Source organism: Schistocerca gregaria, chromosome 5, assembly GCF_023897955.1.
Source record: "Schistocerca gregaria isolate iqSchGreg1 chromosome 5, iqSchGreg1.2, whole genome shotgun sequence".
Taxonomy (NCBI): domain Eukaryota; kingdom Metazoa; phylum Arthropoda; class Insecta; order Orthoptera; family Acrididae; genus Schistocerca; species Schistocerca gregaria.
The window spans coordinates 624,279,558-624,303,745 of NC_064924.1; the positions used below are offsets into that span (position 1 = coordinate 624,279,558).

Genomic DNA, 24,188 nt, shown 5'->3' on the forward strand with positions numbered 1-24,188 from the left:
GTAACTGTCGTTGAAGTCCATATTATGGATCTGTGGCGTAACAGGAGACAGCTTCTATTTTAGCAGTTGACCTAACGTTTAGATGACACCACAACGTTTATCATACGGGTAGTACCTTGTCTTACGTCTGCGCCTTGAATTGATGTTTAGCTTTATGTTTTTGTCACTATACGTACAGCTGACACTTAACGTATCTGTCAGCGTCACCCTCTAGGATAGCTCCTCCCTCTTTGCTATTGCACACGAATATAGGTTTCATAGCACAAAATATTTGATATACATATACGTAATTTTAGTTTTAACAATGTGACTTATTGTAGTCTCATAAAGGTTCCTTAGTTCCTAATGCATGGGTTGATTGTAATTTTTAAAAAGTGATGGGTATTCGAAAATAATCAGTTAGTTACTTGTTCACGAAAATACCATTAACAGAAATTATTTGCACAGCAATACTTTTAAAGGTTTAATTAACTTCAGTCGGTTGTGATGAGTAAGTTAAATGTTTTTAAAACTTCGCGCCCATCGTGAACTATAGGTTGGAGGTTTGTATCATTGTATTATCGAAAATGTATTTGCACTGAGCCAGTTAAAACTTCACGTCAGAATGGATATTAAACGTAAAACGAAACTCTCACCGATATCAAGTCAACGTCAATAGCAGAAACTACTTACCAAATCTTTTTACTAATGAAACATCCGTCCAGTATATATATATCATTCTCTCTAAAATCGTATTTATTTCATTCTTGAAAGTGTATAGTCGAAATATAACGAAACATTGTGTGTAGAATTTTCCTCAATTATGACTAACTACAATGCATTGTATAACTTCTCTTTCACTTGTAAGGCCTTTTGAAATTAAAGATTTCAACAAATTAGGTTTTGGTTTAGTAAGCATTTCGTTCAATGGCAATTTATTTTTAGCTGCTGATCGGGAATCCAGTTTTGTGTTAAGTACCCTAGCTTTATAATATTTCTTTTAATTTAAGTATCCAGTACAGCCAATTAGTCGTAAGCGTACGAGACCCAGCAAAAATTTTAAGACCGCACAGACAGACAGTAATCATCAACCAAACGGACAAAATATCTTGAGGCCACTACCACTTTGGTACATTCAGTTAAGCAACCTGAGCAAAATTAAAACCTTTTCAGGTGGTGAGTATATGCGACCCACTAAAGATCCCAAGTTGAAAAGGTCACTAGACTTGGTAGGCTTACTGAAAGAAAACAAAATCGCAAATGGGTTGCTAGACAGCGTGGCCTGTATCAGGACAAGACTTCACCAACTCGCAGGCAAATTTCACTGTAGGAACAACATAAATTTCCGCTACCAAATGACGAAATCTGTCGTCTTAAGTCACACGCTGCTGAGTCTTCATCGCAGTTCAGAACCAAAACAGAACCTACCACGAAACAGAAACCGCTCAGTACTTAGTGTTTGTGCAACAGAGTAACAAGAAGTGCCACAACTCAGTTATCCGTGAGTGTGCTGCCAGAGCCAATAACATTACTCCACGGAAGATTACGCAGTTTGGTAGTTCTATGAGATCAAACTGCTGATGTCATCGGCCCATAATCTTACACACTACTCAATCTAAATTAAACTGTCTTACGTTAAGGACAATACACAAAACGCAACCGAGTCACACTACTTAATCTAACATAAACTGTCTTACGCTGAGGACAACACACACACACACACGCACACACATGCATACACACACACGCACGCATACAAATGCCTGTAGGAGTACTCGAACCTCCGCGCACCGTGACAAGCCACCCTAAACCGCACCGCTACCCCGCGGTAGCACCGTTTCCAGTCCGTTACCATCGACCAACTACTCACAATCACATACATCAAGTCTTGCTCCATGCAGGACATAAGCGTATTGTTATTGTTGTTGTCTTCAGTCCTGAGACTGGTTTCATGCAGCTCTCTCTCCATGCTACTCTATCCTGTGCAAGCTGCTTCATCTCCCAGTACCTACTGCAACCTACATCCTTCTGAATCTGCTTAGTGTATTCATCTCTTCGTCTCCCTCTACGAATTTTACCCTCCACGCTGGCCTCCAATACTAAATTGGTGATCCCTTGATGCCTCAGAACATGTCCTACCAACCGATCGCTTCTTCTAGTCAAGTTGTGCCACAAACTTCTCTTCTCCCCAATCCCATTCAATACCTCCTCATTAGTTACGTGATCTACCCATCTAATCTTCAGCATTCTTCTGTAGCACCACATTTCGAAAGCTTCTATTCTCTTCTTGTCCAAACTAGTTATCGTCCATGTTTCACTTCCATATATGGCTACACTCCAAACAAATACTTTCATAAACGACTTCCGCATACATAAATCTATATTCGATGTTAACAAATTTCTCTTCTTGAGAAACGCATTCCTTGCCAGTCTTCTTCAGAAATCCTTTCCTCTCTACTTCGACCATCATCAGTTATTTTACTCCCTAAATAGCAAAACTCATTTACTACTTTAAGTGTCTCATTTCCTAATCTAATTCCCTCAGCATCACCCGATTTAATTTGACTGCATTCCATTATCCTCGTTTTGCTTTTGTTGATGTTCATCTCATATCCTCTTTTCAAGACACTGTCCACTCCGTTCAACTGCTCTTCCAAGTCCTTTGCCGTCTCTGACAGAATTACAATGTCATCGGCGAACCTCAAAGTTTTTATTTATTCTCCATGAATTTTAATACCTACTCCTAATTTTTCTTTTGTTTCCTTTACTGCTTGCTCAATATACAGATTGAATAACATCGGGGAGAGGCTACAACCCTGTCTCACTCCTTTCCCAACCACTGCTTCCCTTTCATGCCCCTCGACTCTTATGACTGCCATCTGGTTTCTGTACGAATTGTAAATAGCCTTTCGCTCCCTGTATTTTACCCCTGCCATCTTCAGAATTTGAAAGAGAGTATTCCAGTCAACATTGTCAAAAGCTTTCTCTAAGTCTACAAATGCTAGAAACGTAGGTTTGCCTTTTCTTAATCTTTCTTCTAAGATAAGTGGTAAGGTCAGTATTGCCTCACGTGTTCCAACATTTCTACGGAATCCAAACTGATCCTCCCCGAGGTCCGCATCTACCAGTTTTTTCCATTCGTCTGTAAAGAATTCGCGTTAGTATTTTGCAGCTGTGACTTATTAAACTGATAGTTCGGTAATTTTCACATCTGTCAGCACCTGCTTTCTTTGGGATTGGAATTATTATATTCTTTTTGAAGTCTGAGGGTATTTCACCTGTCTCATACATCTTGCTCACCAGCTGGTAGAGTTTTGTCATGACTGGCTCTCCCAAGGCCTTCAGTCGTTATAATGGAATATTGTCTACTCCGGGGGCTTTGTTTCGACTCAGGTCTTTCAGTGCTCTGTCAAACTCTTCACGCAGTATCTTACCTCCCATTTCGTCTTCATCTACATCCTCATCCATAAGCGTATTATCATACCAATAAATAATTACTGAAGCCTGTTGAACATCAGCTCGCTACTACAGATATCCCTTCACCTTTTAAATCGTTTGGTGAATCTTAATTTCGTGATGCACGATACAAGAAAACGAGGTTCCCCAAAAATCTACGTTGAAAGGATAAGCGGAACAATATAAATCGTCGGCAGGCTCTTTCAATTACGACTTAACGTACTCAGCAGATTGCTCCCGACAACTGTCTTACCCAAGACCATCCCTCCACGATTGTAACAGATTTCTCGCTCAGCTGAAACAGTGCTACCTATCTAGACCACATTAAAACAGGTTGGAACCACTAATTTCGACAAATGTACGGCGTAACTGTTCCTTTTAACAGTTTAAATATTGATGATGACGGCCGCTGGCTAAGTTCTGAGCTGCCAGCTCCGACTCTAGGCTATAACCTCTCAAGACTGCGCGGAGACAGGTTGTAGCCCTCCGCAATATCACTCGTGCATGCACGCACTGCATCTCAATTTTATGATATTAACACCACAGTTACAATACTATATATTAGAAAACTTTTACAAGCACTGTATTTACATTTCCTTGTCTATTTGACTTATTTCCGTGTGGTAATTCAGTCAGTAAAGGCGACAAAAAATAAATTGGTACTTTTTCAACTTGACACAGCACAGTGGCGTCTACTTGTACAGCATGGCTACGAGAGCTATTCAGAAAGTAGGCAAAGTTTCCTTCAGACGCCGCTTGGCGCGCGCCGATCGCGTGCTCGGCAGCTCAGTCGGCATTCATCCGTGACAGCGGGAACGTCTCTCCGCTACTGGTTTTTCCGATATTCAAATTTTAAATGTGCGCTGCAATCGAAAATCCCGCCAGTTTAGAGGTGCAGTCTATGATACGATTTTCGTTCGCTAAAAACCTAAAACCTATTAAAATTTATCGTGAACTGTGCGAAGTGTACGGAAATGTTACGTCAGGAAATGGTACATTCGGCTTAAAAATGGCCGAACCCACGTTCACGATGAAGAGAAGAGTGGACGCCTGAGCACTGTGACTGACGATCTTGTCGCTAAAGTTGATGAAACGATTCGTGAAAACCCTCGCTTCACAATAACGGATCTTTCGCTTTCTTTTCCACAAGTTTCACGGACATGGTTGCTTGAAATTGTCACTCAGAACGTAGGCTACCACAAATTTTGTGTACGCTGGGTGCCAAAAATGCTTACAGAGCACCATAAAGAACAGCAAATGGGAGCGTCGTTGACATTTCTGGAGGCCTACCACAAACATGGCGATTCGTTACTGGATCGAATCGTAACCGGTGACGAGACTTGGGTGAAGCACCTGAGTTGAGAGACAAAATTACAGTCCATGGAGTGAAAGGCACACAAGGTACCTCCAAAAACCAAGAAAATGTTTGCAAACATTGTCAGCTAGGAATCTGATGGCGACTACGTTTTTTGATAGGGAGGGGTGAGCTTCTTATTGATTTTCTCGAACGTGGAGCAACCACAAATTCTGCACAGTACTGTCAAACTTTGCACAGCCTTACAAGAGCAGTTTAAAACCAACGCCGAGGAAAGCCGACGTCCAAAATTGGTTTTCTTGACGACAATGTCCGACCTCACGCGGCAAACCGCACTAAAGAAATCTGTAATTCATTCAAATTGGAAATTTTCCCTCATCCGCCCTACAGCCCGGATCTTGCACCAAGCGACATCCACTTCTTTCTCAAGACGAACAACCGGTTTGCAACCCCCGGCTTTGATGACGACGCTGAACTCCAGGCAGGCGGGAGCCACTGGCTGAAGTCTCAGGCGGCAGAATTTTACGACGAAGGTCTTTCGAAGCTTGTCCAGCTCTACGATAAGTGCCTCAATGTGTTTGGTGATTATGTGGAAGAGTAATACTCCAGTCGCACTTTCAGATGTATATAATAAAATGTATTTCTTGTACTTAGTTTTTTTAATGCCAAAATGTTTCCTACTTTCTGAATAACCTTCGTATTATGGGAGTTTAACAAGTTCATCTAGCCGTAAAACACTAGGAATTATTTTCGAGATCGACTGTTTGCAATGAAGGGGAATCACAAGAGTGGTTGAATATTTACTCCTAAGTCGCTGTGCCTTAGCCTCACACATATGCTTTGATGCATCACTAATCCTCATTTAGTATCAGTGTTATGAAAGTGTTAAACATACTTTTTGGTTTGATAGTTCTAATCAATGTAAAAGATGTGTGCTAAGTTTGTAAAGCCGGCCGCGGTGGTCTCTCGGTACTAGGTGCGCAGTCCTGAACCGTGCGACTGCTACGGTCGCAGGTTCGAATCCTGCCTCGGACATGGACGTGTGTGATGTCCTTAGGTTAGTTAGGTTTAAGTAGTTCTAAGTTATAGGGGACTAATGACCACAGCAGTTGAGTCTCATAGTGCTCAGAGCCATTTGAACCATTTTTTTTTAAGTTTTTAAATATATCCCTAAATTGGACTAGGATTCGTTATCGCAAGTGTCACATCCAGGCGAAAGTTTCAGCGGCGATTAGACGAAACAAGTGCGCGAAATATGAACCGTTACACTCATTTGCTAACACGTTCCGTGCCATCTAACGGCGATTGCTTGATAAAGTGCTTTATTTTCAAGTTTACGCATTGTATTTGAGGTGCAATGTGGCGCAATGAATATGCCAGGTAGGAATGTCAAAAGTAATAACCAGTGGGGACAAAACATTGGTTAGACACTTCGTCACTCGAAAGGCTTATGACATTGGTAACAGGTCCTCAGCCTTCTACAATGTGGAAACCAGAAGCACTGTTCCTCATTTCACGTTCCACAACAGCAAGAGTAACTCACCTCAGCAGTTATGAACAAACAAGGTGATAACGAGGAACATGTTTGTAATGCCAGAGTTTTGAATTCAGTGTAAGCGAATAGTGCTGTACGAAAGTTAAGTGACGTTTAAAGTCTGGTGTTCAGTGCGTGCGCCATAGGCTATGCTTCCTATAGGGATAATTCTAATTTACAATATACACTCCGGGGAACTGAAATAAGAACACCGTGAATTCGTTGTCCCAGGAAGAGGAAACTTTATTGACACATTCCTGTGGTCAGATACATCACATGATGACATTGACAGAACCACAGGCACATGGACACAGGCAACAGAGCATGCACAATGTCGGCACTAGTACAGTGTATATCCACCTTTCGCAGCTATGCAGCTATGCAGGCTGCTATTCTCCCATGGAGACGATCGTAGAGATGCTGGATGTAGTCCTGTGGAACGGCTTGCCATGCCATTTCCACCTGGCGCCTCAGTTGGACCAGCGTTCGTGCTGGACGTGCAGACCGCGTGAGACGACGCTTCATCCAGTCCCAAACATGCTCAATGGGGGACAGATCCGGAGATCTTGCTGGCCAGGGTAGTTGACTTACACCTTCTAGAGCACGTTGGGTGGCACGGGATACATGCGGACGTGCATTGTCCTGTTGGAACAGCAAGTTCCCTTGCCGGTCTAGGAATGGTAGATCGATGGGTTCGATCACGGTTTGGATGTACCCTCGACGATCACCAGAGCTGTACGGCAAGTGTAGGAGATCGCTCCCCACACCATGATGCCGGGTGTTGGCCCTGTGTGCCTCGGTCGTATGCAGTCCTGATTGTGGCGCTCACCTGGACGGCGCCAAACACGCATACGACCATCATTGGCACCAAGGCAGAAGCGACTCTCATCGCTGAAGACGACACGTCTCCATTCGTCCCTCCATTCACGCCTGTCGCGACACCACTGGAGGGGGCTGCACGATGTTCGGGCGTGAGTGGAAGACGGCTTAACGGTGTGCGGGACCGTAGCCCAGCTTCATGGAGACGGTTGCGAATGGTCCTCGCCGATACCACAGGAGCAACAGTGTCCCTAATTTGCTGGGAAGTGGCGGTGCGGTCCCCTACGGCACTGCGTAGGATCCTACGGTCTTGGCGTGCATCCGTGCGTCGCTGCGATCCGTTCCCAGGTCGACGGGCACGTGCACTTTCCGCTGACCACTGGCGACAACATCGATGTACTGTGGAGACCTCACGCCTCACGTGTAGAGCAATTCGGCGGTACGTCCACCCGGCCTCCCGCATGCCCACTATACGCCCTCGCTCAAAGTCCGTCAACTGCACATACGGTTCACGTCCACGCTGTCGCGGCATGCTACCAGTGTTAAAGACTGCGATGGAGCTCCGTATGCCACGGCAAACTGGCTGACACTGACGGCGGCAGTGCACAAATGCTGCGCAGCTAGCGCCATTCGACGGCCAACACCGAGGTTCCTGGTGTGTCCGCTGTGCCGTGCGTGTGATCATTGCTTGTACAACCCTCTCGCAGTGTCCGGAGCAAGTATGGTGGGTCTGACACACCGGTGTCAATGTGTTCTTTTTTCCATTTCCAGGAGTGTATTAATTAGTGTAATATACAGAAGATTTCGGTAAGATGGTCTGTCAGAAATAGCTCCCATTTCGTAGAATCTTTAGATCTCAGACCTTCTTAACAGTGTTGGAAGACAGTCTGGGTTTGATGTTAACCGAGACCATGAAAGATTTGACCACTGAGTGAGGACTTTAGGAAATCTAGGCCTGAGAATTACGAAGCTAACTGTTTCCACCTAAATGTCAGACGTACAAATTATCAACTGAAAATCTCTTTCAAGCAACACGATGCTGAAACGCCAGAATATTCCTAAACATAAAGACATGACTTTGGACAGACCTTTCTCTTTCAAACAACACAACGCAAATACTGCTGGCATGATCAGGAAATGGCTCAGCATCCAGAAACTTAATGGCCATAGTGAAACACGTTACGACCCTCAGCACTTTAATATATCCTGTAAGAGTCGGGTTAAATTTATTTGGTAAAGGTGTAGAGTTAAATTTGTCATTGACGGGACATATTACAAGAGATGCGGCGGAAGTGAAAATGAGGAATAAGAAATTCTCAAAATGATATACGGTATATACAAGACTCCACCTGCCCCCTTCTCCTCCCCCCCCCCCCCTCCCTGTGCCTGACTCTGCCCTTATTATTGTCACTTTGTCCACTTCCGGTAGCTGACGATCAGCGTGACGGATTGTCAATCCTCTGGGCCTAGGTTCGATTCCCGGCTGGGTCGGGGAATTTTCTCCACCAGATGACTGGCTGTTGTGTTGTCCTCATCGTCATCCTATCATCTTCATCGACTGCAGGTCGCCGAAGTGATGACAGGTAGAAAGACGGGCACCCGGCGAACGGTTTGCCCAACGGGTGGCCCTAGCCATACGACTAAATAAATCGATAAAAGGTCACCTTCTGTGTTTGAAGAATGAGCTACAGGCACAGAGGTTTCTCTGCCGGATAGCAATAAATCGGGTGATGTGAGACAGTGTGAAATTTCAGTAAAATTCTATGAAAACTATCGCAGACCACAACAACCAAAGTTCGGATTTCGTTTAAAAATAAATCAGACTGTACGTACCAAAACCATCAAAGTAATAAATCACAACGGACAATGAGAGTCAAACAGAAATTATGATCACATAAGTAAACATGGATACAGGATAGGAAAATCAAATGAATATAATCTCAAAAATGTGCCACAATTACGGTAATTATTGCTATTTAACTTGAGAGTAACAGCGTGTATAGTAGTCTTGTTGTTTGTGTAAAAACAGATGAATGAAATTACGGCACAGCCACGCGATACATTCACAAGAAAATCGTACAGATATAACGCTAAATCTGATAAAGTCTGTTGCCGAATATTGTGTATCACTCTGGGTGTACAGTTTTCGCTCCGAAACGGTAGACGTCCAATCCCAGAAGGAGAAGAAAACGGATACGGGAAGTATTAAATCTACTGCACTGGATAGGTTTCCAGTACTGAGCCATATAGCACGACTATCTGCAGCATTAAGAAAAAAAAAATGGCTCCGAGCACTATGGGACTTAACTTCTCAGGTCATCAGTTCCCTAGAACTTAAAACTCCTTAAACCTAACTAACTTAAGGACATCACACACACCCATGCCCGAGGCAGAATTCGAACCTGCGACCGTAGTGGTCGCGCGGTTCAAGACTGTAGCACCTAGATCCGATCGGCCATCCCGACCGGCCAGAAAATAATACAAGATAATTATGACAATCCTGAACTATCCATCCACCAGGACACAATCCCGCTGGTAAAAATCAGCTACGGTCCCGTGACCCATCATAACATCTTCTCCAACAGCTTGTTAGGCGACAGATTCAATGTCATTGGCGAAAAGTTGCTATTAATGAATGGAAAAGCTCCCTGCTCTCTACGTGACATAATAGATTCATCCGAAATAACCACTGGTTTTAAAAGCCCTCATCATATATGAAATTTTGCGTGGGGCTTGTTATGTGTGGGGGAAATGAAGAGTAGTTTTGATCTCTCTCGTCACATATCGGGAATTTCGAAAGTAGTTTGCACGGGTGACAGTATTCGTACAGAAGAGCTAAAGAAATGGAGGGAACTACCGAAGACACACTGCAATGTGGTCATAGTTTATCCGGTCCGCAACCCGTGGTCGCGCCGTAGCGCTCTCGCTTCCCAGGCCCGGGTTCCCGAGTTCGATTTCCGGCGGGGTCAGGAATATTCTCTTCCTCATGATAAGTGGGTGCTGTGTGATGTCCTTAGGTTATTTAGAACTGCTGTTCTAAGTTCTAGGGGACTGATGACCATAGATGTTAAGTCCCATAGTGATCAGAGCTATTCGAACAGCCCATCCGCCAGCTTGTCGGAGAATGTGTCCGAAGAACATACCCTCGTTATCTTATGGAGTTCTTGATTACAATACCGTTGAGCACTGTCAGACTATTGGAAACTAATCTTTGCATGTACAATCAGTATTTTAAATTTTAAGTGGATTTTTCTTTAAATATTTTGTGCAACTGTGAAAATCAGACTTAAAGAAAATAATAAAATACTTTGTAAGATTCACACTAAATCGTAAGGGTTGCGAGCCTAAAAGCAATAGCGTTTAACTATCCTTGTAGCCTTCGAGATAGTATTAATGATATACTCTCTAGTCTCATCGGTACTACACGCTAAATAAGCGTTTGTCACGTTCCACAGTGGTTTTAGAAATCACGCTGTCTTTAATAAGAAGTTTTTCGAAGCTCCACCTCTCACTACAGAAAGGTGCTAAATTAAGGAGATGGGACTTGGATAGAGTTTCAGGGAGAGAATAAGGGAGCAATTGACAGGAATGGGGGAAAGAAATAAAGTAGAAGAAGAATGGGTAGCTTTGAGGGATGTAGTAGTGAAGGCAGCAGACGATCAAGTAGGTAAAAAGACGAGGGCTAATAGAAATCCTTGGGTAACAGAAGAAATATTGAATTTAATTGATGAAAGAAGAAAATATAAAAACGCAGTAAACGAAGCAGGCAAAAAGGGATACAAGCGTCTCAAAAATGAGAGTGACAGGAAGTGCAAAATGGCTAAGCAGGGATGGCTAGAGGACAAATGTAAGGATGTAGAGGCTTATCTCACTGGGGGTAAGATAGATACTGCCTACAGGAAAATTAAAGAGACCTTTGGAGAGAAGAGAACTACTTGTATGAATATCAAGAGCTAAGATGGGAATCCAGTTCCAAGCAAAAAAGGGAAGGCGGAAAGGTGGAAGGAGTATACAGAGGGTTTATAAATGGGCGATGTACTTGAGGACAATATTATGGAAATGGAAGAGTTTGTAGATGTAGATGAAATGGGAGATAAGATACTGCGTGAAGAGTTTGACCGGGCACTGAAAGACCTGAGTCAAAACAAGGCCCCGGGAGTAGACAACATTCCATTAGAACTACTGATGGCCTTGGGAGAGCCAGTCATGACCAAACTCTACCATCTGGGAGTAAGATGTATGAGATAGGCGAAATACTCTCAGACTTCAGGAAGAATATAATAATTCCAATCCCAAAGAAAGCAGGTGTTGACAGATGTGAAAATTACCGAACTATCAGTTTAATAAGTCAAAGCTGCAAAATACTAACGCGAATTCTTTGCAGACGAATGGAAAAACTGGTAGAAGCGGACCTCGAGGAAGATCAGTTTGGATTCCGTAGAAATGTTGGAACACGTGAGGCAATACGAACTTTACGACTTATCTTAGAAGAAAGATTCAGGAAAGGCAAACCTACGTTACTAGCATTTGTATACTTAGAGAAAGCTTTTGACAATGTTAACTGGAATACTCTCTTTCAAATTCTGAAGGTGGCAGGAGTAAATAACAGGGAGCGAAAGGCTATTTACAATTTGTAGAGAAACCAGACGGCAGTTACAAAAGTCGAGAGGCATGAAAGAGAAGCAGTGGTTGGGAAGGGAGTGAAACAGGGTTGTAGCCTGTCCTCGATGTTATTCAATCTGTATATTGAACAAGCAGTAAAGGAAACAAAAGAAAAATTAGGAGTAGGTATTAACATTCATGGAGAAGAAATAAAAACTTTGAGGTTCGCCGATGACATTGTAATTCTGTCAGAGACAGAAAAGGACTTGGAAGAGCAGTTGAACGGAATGGACCGTGTCTTGAAAGGAGGATATACGATGAACATCAACAAAAGCAAAACGAGGATAAGGGAATGCAGTCAAATTAAATAGGGTGATGCTGAGGGAATTAGATTAGGAAATGAGACACTTAAAGTAGTAAATGAGTTTTGCTATTTAGGGAGTAAAATAATTGATGATGGTCGCAGTAGAGAGGATATAAAATGTAGACTGGCTATGGCATGGAAATCGTTTCTGAAGAAGAGAAATTGGTTAATATCGAGTATAGATTTAAGTTCAGGAAGTCGTTTCTGAAAGTATTTGTATGGAGCGTAGCCATGTATGGAAGTGAAACATGGACGATAACTAGTTTAGACAAGAAGAGAATAGAATCTTTCGAAATGTGGTGCTACAGAAGAATGCTGACATTAGATGGCTGGATAACATAACTAATGAGGAGTTGTTGAATAGAATTGGGGAGAAGAGGAGTTCGTGGCACAACATGACTAGAAGACGCGATTGGTTGGTAGGACATGTTCTGAGGCATCAAGGGATCACCAATTAGGATTGGATGCCAGAGTGGAGGGTAAAATTCGTAGAGGGAGACCAAGAGATGAATACACTAAGCAGATTGAGAAGGATGTAGTTTGCAGTAAGTACGGGGAGATGAAGAATCTTGCACAGGATAGAGTAGCATGGAGAGCTGCATCAAACCAACAACAACACCTCTCATTGACACGAGGGCTGTCTGAAAAGTCCTCTGCCTTGACCAAAAATCGCAGCAATGCTTACGTGATTTTTGCGTCCTACGTTGGTACAGGTGTTAGGTGACGTCACGTAAAAGTGCAAGTCATTACAGTCAGCAGTTGACCGTAAGCAGTCATTTGAAGCAGTTACGTTGCGCATGGTGTTGAAAATGGTTTAAAATATCGAGTGTCGTGCAGTGATGAAATTCTTCGTAAAATATGGTTGAACACCTAATGAAATTCATTTTAGGGCTGCTAATGTGAATAGCGCCTCTTCACCTCTAATTCCTATTTTGAAGATATGGGCAGCCGCATTTAAAAACGTCCATGAAAGAATACAATATGAACCACGTGAAGGACATCCATGAAGCTCAAGCGCACCGGAAATCCTCGACAAAGTGAATGACGTGACTGCAAGTTCGGCTTATAAAGTTGCGAGAAACTGCTAATGTTTTATGGATATCAAAGCAACACGATGGTGATATCTTGCAGCTGGAGTGGTATACGAGAAAGCGTAGCGCACTATACTTTTGGAAAAGGGTTGGCGTGTTTTAAGAAAAACAAAAGTGATATTTTGAGTCGATACATGTTAGTGGATGTAACACAGATTCACCAATACACATTCAAATTGAAAAAAAAAAAAAACAGTCTACGCAGTGAACAGAAGCCAGTTATTCAGCAACAAAGAAAGCAAGGACGGTGCCGTTGGCAAGAAAGATTAATGCTTTATGGCTTCGGTGTTTTGGGATTAGAAAGAAGTTTTGTTGATTGAAAATCCTGAAAAAGGTAGAACCATAACAGGAGTATACAACTCTTGACTTCTAACGAAACTGGATGCAATCATTCGTGAAAAACAGTCCCAGCCTGTAGGAGGAAAAATCATCTTCCATCAGGACAATGCATCTGTCCACAAACGTGTTTGACAGTGAGTAAACAAATGAATATGCACTATGAAGGACTGCAATGGCCACCTTATTCGCCTAATTTGGCTCTCTAGGACTTCCGTATGTTCTCAAAACTGAAGAAATTCGTCGTTGGTCAACGTATTCTTCCAGCCAAGAATCCATTGCATCAGGAGAGGGGAACTTTGCAGCAATTTCGGGGAACATTATAGATAGGAGATAATGGCATTGGAACATGGCTGGATAAAATGTATTGAGATTACAGGAGATTATGGAGAAAAATATAAGTTGTTTGAAAACATGAACTGTCGATTTCAATGTTAGGGCGAGAATTGGTCTATCAAATCCATTCCTGCCTCCTTTGTCTCCCCTTCTTCTTCTTAATTTTAAGGTATTTCTACTCCCCTAATCGTAGGCAAAAAGTTCAGTGACATTCCCGCACAATGGTCCTGAGTTTGACTTATTCGAATACGAGTTGCACTCCCGGCAGTCGCACATTCATTAGCGGTGGTAAGGCGGTGGTGAGGTTGGCCACTGGGCAGCTATTAGATCCTAGGCGGCGCGGCGGTGGCAGCTCGCGTCCCCGAGAGAACCCTGTAATCCGAGCTGAATTAGCGTGATTGCCGCCGCGGTGGAGGACTCTCTGAGGGAGGCTCTTCAAAGGTCTGGCCCCGGCCCCGCAAAGGGCTCCTGAGCCGCTCCACCGGCGCTGCTGGCGTGGTGTTGGGCGGGGGGGGGGGGGGGGGGGGGGGGGGGGGACTGCGGTGTGCCACCCCCACCTGGCCTCCGCCCCAGGGGACAACACCCTGCTGGGCGGCGCTCTCTCCAACTGCAAACTCGAGTGCAGGTGCTCGTTTCCAGGTTACCGGCACTGGGAGGGTCAACGTGCGGTGACATCTGAAGGAAGTAGTACTTGAGACTGACCACTGGTTGAAGACATAGTTGTAGTTGTGATTTTCACTCCGAAAAATGCACCTATGCGTGCTAGTCATTTCTGTGCATGCCTAGTCATCTCTGTAACTATTCTACCCCTACAGTCCCCCCTCCCCCCCCCTCTTCTTTCTTCCATCATTAGCAAATTTACTGTTTCTTCATGCCTTACAATGTCTCCTGAATGCCAATCCCTTCCTTTAGTGAAGCTGTGCCACAAATTCCTTTTCTTCTCAAATCGATTAGATACTTATTCATTAGCTACCCTAGCTACTTACTATTCAGCCGGCCACTGTGGCCCAGTGGTTCTAGGCAATCCAGTCCGGAACCGCGCTGCTGCTACAGTCACAAGCTCGGATCTTGCCTCGGGCATGGATGTGTGCGATGTACTTAGGTTAGTTAGGTTTAAGTAGTTCTAAGTCTAGGGGATTGATGACCTCAGGTGTTAAGTTCCATAGTGCTTAGAGCTATATGAAAAACTTGAACCTACTGTTTATCATCGTTTTACAGCACCACATTTCAAAAGTTTCTCGTCTTCTCTGTACCAGCAACCAGTTTTCAACATCTGTACAAGGTCGCACTCCAGACAAATACCTTCAGAGGAAACTTTCCACTTCAGTTCATCACACACTGAAACCGAGCCCGGTGGCGCAGTATTTAGCACATTGGACTCACATTCGGAAAGACGACGGTTCAAACTCGCGTCCTGTCATCCTGATTTAGGTTTTCGTGATTTCCCTAAATCGATTCAGGCAAATGCCTGCATCGTTCGTTTGAAAGAGCACGGCCGACTTCGTTTCCCTATCTTTCCCTAATCCGCTGCGACCAATTACGTTGCCTTTTGGTTGAAGCATCTCAAAAATGGTTCAAATGTTTCTGGGCACTGTGGGACTTAACATCTGAGGTCATCAGTCCCCTAGAACATAGAACTACTTAAACCTTACTAACCTAAGGACATCACCCACATTCATGCCCGAAGCAGGATTCGATCCTGCGACCGTAGCGGGCGCGCGGTTCCAGACTGTAGCTCCTAGAACCGCTCGGTCACCACGGCCGGCCTGGAGCCTCTTATAATCGAATGCCTTACTTGCTGGTAAACCATATTGGTTGTATGGTCACAGTCAATGAAACATTTCAGTTCCTAACATTTCGTCCAGCGATGCGACTGGACATTTTCAGAGGTGTTTGTGTTTCGACTGAGTCTTGTCGATTAACGGGTAGGACTTAGGAGCCGGCCGGGGTGGTCGAGCCGTTCTAGGCACATCAGGCATGCCTCAGGCATGGATGTGTGTGATGTCCTTAGATTAGTTAGGTTTAAGTAGTTCTAAGTCCTAGGGGACTGATGACCTCAGATGTTAAGTCCCATACTGCTCAGAGCCATTTTAGGACTTAGGGGAGTGATGTAAACACTGTGAAAAATGGTATGCTTAGGAGGGATCTGATGCGTCTAATATTAGGGGGACCAAAATTAGATGTGTGCCTATTTACAGTCAGCAAAGCGTCGACAGGTCGGGGCTTTTCGATCCGTTCAGAGCTGCACGTGTCTTATTTCTGGCTTACAGAGGTATGGGTTGCAGATGTACGTTTTGCTGCCAGGTCTGTAACAGTGGGCTGCTGAGAATAATAAAGAAAGGACGGTCTGAAATGTTTAAGAAAGAATTGGTCTTATGTTTAGCACTAATCTACATGGTAAATTCTCCAGGATTAGTTGCTTGGGATATTGTAGCAACTTCATGTAGACCACTATGACCGTATGACTAGAATATATGGGAAGCTTGTCCTAAGATTTTTAACAAAATTAAAGTGTGTGAATATATATCCTCAAATCATGACTTCTGTATGCATGGAGACTTCCACAGTTAAAACCAAAGCGATTGTGAACAGCGATTATTTGCCAAGGAATGAAAACTCGTATCTGAAACCATATTATTGATTTTATAAACTGCCCTGATATGCAACTGCGAGAAACTTTTACATCTTGCTTGACCGAAGAACACGTTATCGGACTGGGAGCTACAGTTCATAACAACAGAGTCTGTAGTGAATTTCACTTTTTGCAACACTTTCTAAAAATACTAAACACCAACAAACTGTCTTTGTGGCAGCCGCTTCTATGTAAACTGTCGAATAGCTTACAGAGAATTTGGTGTGTTGAGTTTACAATTTATTGGGCAGAGGGAGGGGGGCATAAGAATAACTGTTCAGTTGACTCATGTACCAGTAATCAAAATTGAGAAATAAATAAACTAATATGAAACGTCAGGCATTTATTGGAACTCGAACCGGAAACCTCCGACTTTTCGGGGCAAGCGTTGTACCCACTGAGTTGTCCACACATGATACACAACTGCCCTAACACACGAGAAAATTATAAAGGAGAATTTCTATGAAGTTTGAAAGGAAGCAGATGATGTATTGGTCGAAGTCAAACTATGGCGTCAGGTTGTGAGGCGTCTTAGTCTCGGTCTGTCACCCAGTATTAACATGCCAGGGAGTTTGAAATCAGTGCATACTTCACTGCCTCTGAAAGACAAATGTGTCAGGTTCGAGTTCCAGTCGTAAACATGGTTTTAATCCGCAGCAGCCTTCAAATTACTGCACACTCCTCTATAGAGCAAAAATTCGTTTTGGAAATTATACTGCGTTTTCTGCCTCTGGTTTTTAGGAATTACCTTAAACCATACGGGAATTGTTATCGTGCTCTCCTATAAGAACAAAATAAAAATTACATTAAATCTGAATAAATGCATTTTCTCAATCCAAAACATCGTTCTGGACAATAGTGTCAAAAATAGATACTGTCAACTTACGACTGACTCCCAAGAATAACGTTATACCAAAGATCTTACTAAAACAGAAGTAATAATCTGAACAGACGTATACAATTCCCTGTAATAACACTTACTCTTTTAAGTACAGCTAATGTTTTATATGTGCACAAAAGAAAATAGTAAATTGAAGAGTTCAGACAAAAAACTAAAAGAAAAAGTGAAATACCAGCTACAGTATTTGGAGAAAATAAATGCCATAAAGAAAGAATATAGTCTACTACTGGAAGAGAATGAGGCACTGGTGGAGTGTTCGGACAAAATGGTTGAGTAGACGATATTCACTATGTAGGAGGATATTCGGAAAACATCTTCTCGTAAACGTCCATTCCAACGGGGATCTGCTTAAAAGGTATCATTAAACTTTATCTCAATGTTGTGGCCTCGACATTTTGCAACTATCGATCAGAGGGCTTTTACAGAGTTTAAAACAGAATAACAATATTTAATGACATTTCACTTCCTAAAATGGTAAACTCAATGTTCTGTACGCAGATTCCTCTGGAATAAGAAGGCTAGTTGGTAATATACACCTAAAAGGTGTGTATTAGTGCGCAGGAGATAGAGGGTAAAATTAAAATTCCCAAACTCTCTGAGCTAGAAGAAATGTTGTACAGAACGTACGTAAGTGCCTTATCCGGTACTGTGCGGTTTCCAGCACTGCTGGAGGCAGGCTCCAGCCTTAACCATCACACTCTGGCAGTTGTGTACTGCTTTTATCCAACCTAAGACGAGTTGGTGAGTAAGCCCGTGGTCTAGGGGTAGCGTCTGTAATTCATAATCAAAACGCCTTCGGTCCCGGGTTCGATCCCCACCACTGACTAAATTTTGATAAATAATCAGCATTGGCGGCCGAAGACTTCCGGCATAAGAAGTCAGCCTCATTCTGCTAACGGCCTTGTCAAAGAGGGCGGCGGAGCGGATAGAGGTTCAGGGCACTCTCTTGTCCTAGAGGTGGGAAATTGCCCCTAAAGGCGGAAGAATCAGCAATGATCAACGACATGAGGATGCAGAAGGCAATGGAAACCACTGCATTAAAGACACGTAACGCGTATCCACAGGACATGTGGCCTGTAGTTGAAGAAGTGTCATGATGATCTCTCCATTGGCAAAAGATTCCGGAATAGTCCCCCATTCGGATCTCCGGGAGGGGACTGCCAAGGGGTAGGTTACCATGACAAAAAGAATGAATAATCAACGAAAGATAATGTTCTACGGGTCGGGGCGTGGAATGTGAGAAGCTTGAACGTGGTAGGGAAACTAGAAAATCTGAAAAGGGAAATGAAAAGGCTCAATCTAGATATAGTAGGGGTCAGTGAAGTGAAGTGGAAGAAAGACAAGAATTTCAGGTCAGATAAGTATCGGGTAATATCAACAGCAGCAGAAAATGGTATAACAGGTGTAGGATTCGTTATGAATAGGAGGGTAGGGCAGAGGGTGTGTTACTGTGAACAGTTCAGTGACCGGGTTATTCTGATCAGAATCGACAGCAGACCAACACCGACAACGATAGTTCAGGTATACATGCCGACGTCGCAAGCTGAAGATGAACAAATAGAGAAGGTGTATGAGGATACTGAAAGGATCATGGAATATGTGAAGGGGGACGAAAACCTAATAGCCATGGGCGACTGGAATGCAGTTGTAGGGGAAGGAGTAGAAGAAAAGATTACAGGAGAATATGGGCTTAGGACAAGGAATGAAAGAGGAGAAAGAGTAACTGAGTTCAGTAACAGGTTTCAGCTAGTAATAGCGAATACCCTGTTCAAGAATCACAAGAGGAGGAGGTATACTTGGAAAAGGCCAGGAGATACGGGAAGATTTCAATTAGATTACATCATGGCCAGACAGAGATTCCGAAATCAGATACTGGATTGTAAGGCGTACCCAGGAGCAGATATAGACTCAGATCACAATATGGTAGTGATGAAGAGTAGGCTGAAGTTCAAGACATTAGTCAGAAGAAGTGGGATACAGAAGTTCTAAGGAATGACGAGATACGTTTGAAGTTCTCTAACGCTATAGATATAGCAATAAGGAATAGCGCAGTAGGCAACACAGTTGGAGAGGAATGGACGTGTCTAAAAAGGGTCATCACAGAAGTTGGGAAGGAAAACATAGGTACAAAGAAGGTAGCTGCGAAGAAACAATGGGTAACAGAAGCAATACTTCAGTTGATTGATGAAAGGAGGAAGTACACACATGTTCCGGGTAAATCAGGAATTCAGAAATTGAAGTCGCTGAGGAATGAATAAATAGGAAGTGCAGGGAAGCTTGGACGAAATTGCTGCAGAAAAAATGTGAAGACATCGAAAAAGATAAGATTGTCGGAAGGACAGACTCAACTTTCGGTGACATTAAAAGCAACGGTGGTAACATTAAAAGTGCAACGGGTATTCCACTGTTAAATGCAGAGGAGAGAGCAGATAGGTGGAAAGAATACATTGAAAGCCTCTATGAGGGTGAAGATATGTCTGATGTGATAGAAGAAGAAACAGGAGTCCATTTAGAAGAGATATGGGATCCAGTATTAGAATCGGAATTTATAAGAGCTTTGGAGGACTGTCAAATAAGGCAGAAGGGATAGTTAACATTCCATCAGAATTTCTAAAACCATTAGAGGAAGTGGCAACAAAACTACTATTTACGTTGTTGTGTAGAATATATGAGCCTGGCGACATACCATCTGACTTTCGGAAAAGCATCATCCACACTATTCCGAAAACGGCAAGAGCTGACAAGTGCGAGAATTATCGCACAATCAGCTTAACAGCTCATGCGTCGAAGCTGCTTACAAGAATAATATACAGAAGAATGGAAAAGAAAATTGAGAATGCGCTAGGTGACGATCAGTTTGGCTTTAGGAAAAGTAAAGGCACGAGAGAGGCAATTCTGACGTTACGGCTAGTAATGGAAGCAAAGCTAAAGAAAAATCAAGACACGTTCACAGGATTTGTCGACCTGGAAAAAGCGTTCGACAATATAAAATGGTGCAAGCTATTCAAGATAGGGGTAAGCTATAGGGAGAGACGGGTCATAAACAATATGTACAACAACCAAGAGGGAATAATAAGAGTGGACGATCAAGAACGAAGTGCTCGTATTAAGAAGGGTGTAAGACAAGGCTGTAGCCTTTCGTCCCTACTCTTCAATCTGTACATCGAGGAAGCAATGATGGAAATAAAAGAAAGGTTCGGGAGTGGAATTAAAATACAAGGTGAAAGGATATCAATGATACGATTCGCTGATGATATTGCTATCCTGAGTGAAAGTGAAGAAGAATTAAATGATCTGCTGAACGGAATGAACAGTCTAATGAGTACACAGTATGGTCTGGGAGTAAATCGGATAAAGACGAAGGTAATGAGAAGTAGTAGAAATGAGAACAGCGAGAAACTTAACATCTGGATTGATGGTCACGAAGTCAATGAAGTTAAGGAATTCTGCTACCTAGGCAGTAAAATAACCAATGACGGACGGAGCAAGGAGGACATCAAAAGCAGACTCGCTATGGCAAAAAAGGCATTTCTGGTCAAGAGAAGTCTACCAATATCAAATACCGGCCTTAATTTGAGGAAGAAATTTCTGAGGATGTACGTCTGGAGTACAGCATTGTATGGTAGTGAAACATGGACTGTGGGAAAACCGGAACAGAAGAGAATCGCAGCATTTGAGATGTGGTCCTATAGACGAATGTTGAAAATTAGGTGGACTGATAAGGTAAGGAATGAGGAGGTTCTACGCAGAATCGGATAGGAACGGAATATGTGGAAAACACTGATAAGGAGGAGGGACAGGATGATAGGACATCTGCTAAGACATGAGGGAATGACTTCCATGGTACTTGAGGGAGCTGTAGAGGGCAAAAGCTGTAGAGGAAGACAGAAAGACAGAGATTGGAATACGTCAAGCAAATAATTGAGGACGTTGGTTGCAAGTGCTACTCTGAGATGAAGAGGTTAGCACAGGAAGGAATTCGTGGCGGGCCGCATCAAACCAGTCAGTAGACTGATGAAAAAAAAAAGGAAAGAAGAACTTGGTCTAAAGACAAAACTACTCCTGAGACTTGCAGTAGACTCTAAGCCTTTCAGGCAGACTGAACAACCACCATGCTGATCTCAGTATCATACCGTATTTGGTCCTCTTCTTGATACTTGAGTATCATGAGAATATACGATTTAAGAGATAGAGAACTATAAAGGTCTCTCCAAAATGCGTCATTTTTAGTACGATTTTTTGTGCTATAGTGTCAAATATGTGAAGCCGGTGGCTAAACATGATAGATCTTATCTTGTACTCAGCTCGCTGTATTATTTAGCAGCTGGTTATGAAAACGAATGGAGAAAGAATTTCAAATGGTTTTCTAGCGAAGAAAACTATTTTGTTCCTCCCCTAAGGTGTTGTCTGATGACGTGACTCATAACTTAAAATCTTCTAGAAATATCAGGTTATGAAATTTCCGTCTTTGTACCAATAGTGAGATAGCATCCGTTAGGCCTAATATAGAAAATAATAAAAGGCTATAGTAGCCCGTCAATAACATCAACTATATTTATCTAATGTATAGTGCAAATGGCTCTGAGCACTGTGGGACTAAACGTTTGAGGTCAGCACTCCCCCAGAACTTGGAACTACTTAAACCTAACCAACCTAAGGACAGTACACACATCCATGTTCCAGGCAGGATTCGAACCTGGACCGTAGCGGTCGCGCGGTTCCAGAATGTAGCGCCTAGAACCGCTAGGCCAGTCCAGCTGGCTATCTAATGTAGAACATCAGTATCTCCTTTTCCCCTTAAATGGTGTTAGGCGACATGAAGCGTTAATGACTTCAATGTTACACTTGAATGTTATGAAAACATTACTTGAAGATCTTTCCACCCTTGGAGCATATGAGTGACAGTGTCTTTGCATTTGCGCAAGTGTGTGTGTGTGTGTGTGTGTGTGTGTGTGTGAGAGAGAGAGAGAGAGAGAGAGGGGGGGGGTTATGTGGGTGGACAGGTGTGTGTGTATGTGTGTGTGTGTGTGTGTGTGTGTGTGTGTGTGTGTCATGGAAATAACACTATGGTAATTAATTTGAGAGTACCTTGCGCCAGTGACACCAAAAAGTAGCCGAATGTAGGTGGCGAACTAGACAACGACCCTTCTTTCTGATAAGGAATGAAAACTGGGTATTTGATACAATCGGCATGCCCCTTATATTTTATACCTATATGAATAATAGTTTGTGGATTCCAGTTTTATAGCTTACTATTGTCGTATCTATCGAAACTTACCTCATAAATCCTTTTGGTGGATTTACGAACATTCATAAAAATGTACTGCGGTTGAAGTAGGGGTGCAAGCTACCAGAAAGCAATTACTACGTTTTGTAGTAGCCGACATAATGTTTCACATAATGGGTATCAAATAGATCCTCTATAATTTATGAATCTGAAGAATATTTGGACTGTTACAAGTATAGAATGGGTATTATTTCAAAGCTGCAGAGACGTGAATTGCGACATTTATGCCTGCTTCATTGATTATGAGAAGGCTGTCGACAGAGTAAAACACCAGAAGATAGTTGTCATTTTAAGAAACATTGGTTTAGATGACAAAGACCTATGTACAATTGTGAACCTATATTGGAACCAGTCGGCTTCTGTGAGGCTGTGCAGGGAAACGGCAGAGGACATAGACATTCTACGAGGTGTAAGGGAGGGTTTTATATTATCCCCACTGATTTTCAAAATCTATTCAGAACATGTCTTTAAAGAAGCTTTTGATGAAGTAGAGATGGGAGTGCTCTTTGAGGATAGTTTGCAGTACCTTTTCGATAGACTTGCACAAAAAATCTCTGAATATGGTCTAGATGTCAACTCTCAAAGCACGAAAACAATGATATTCAGTGAAAACAGAGTCCCTGCATGTCACTTTAAGATAGGCCAAAATCACATAGAGCAATTACATAAATGCATGTACATCGGCACAACAATAAATGACCATTGGTATCCCTCTCATGTGGTGAGAACTCGAATTGTCTTCTATAAGATGAGTAACCTTTTCAAGAATCATGGCTTAGCAATTATAACGAAGATCAGACTTCTATGCTGCTAATTTTCCACCCTCAAAAAATGGTTCAAATAGCTCTTAGCACTATGGGACTTAACATCTATGGTTATCAGTCCCCTAGAACTTAGAACTACTTAAACCTAACTAACCTAACGACATCACACAACACCCAGTCACCACGAGGCAGAGAAAATCCCTGACCCCGCCGTTTCCACCCTCTTCTATGGTGTTGAAACATGGACTCTGACAGTATCGTTGTGTAAGCGACTTGTGGCTTTTGAGATGTGGCTGTACAGGAGAATGTTAAGAATACCGTGGACAGCGCACGTCACAAATGTCGAAGTTCTATGGAGAATGAAGAAAGAGAAACAAGTACTGGCCGCTCTGAAAGGAAGAATGATCCAGTGCCTGGGACACCTCACGCGGAACAACAACACATACCATATCACGCAGACCATGTTACAGGGAAAAATATCAGGGAAGAGATGCGTTGGCCGGAGAAGACTATCCTGTCATAAGAACATTCTAATGTGGACCTCTAAAACACCTGCAGAGCTATTTACATGTCGAAGTGACAGGAAAAGCACCACAAAGATGGTTGCCAACATCCGGAATGCTTAGGATCTAGAAGGAGAATACGAAATATTCTTAATGTAGATTGTTTTGCCTGATAGAAATAACTGTTCTTGTCCAGTAGCAACCACCCACTGTCAGTTACAGCGTACATATTGTCAGGCTCCAGTGTTAGAATACTATTTGACTTCTGA

The 24,188-nt window shown here is 42.9% G+C and overlaps 1 protein-coding gene across 2 annotated transcripts in view; it reads left to right on the forward strand.

Annotated features, from left to right (window-relative positions):
* LOC126272978 (uncharacterized) overlaps positions 1-24,188 on the forward strand; it is an 802,883-nt gene that overhangs the window by 674,596 nt on the left and 104,099 nt on the right. The window lies entirely within an intron of this gene.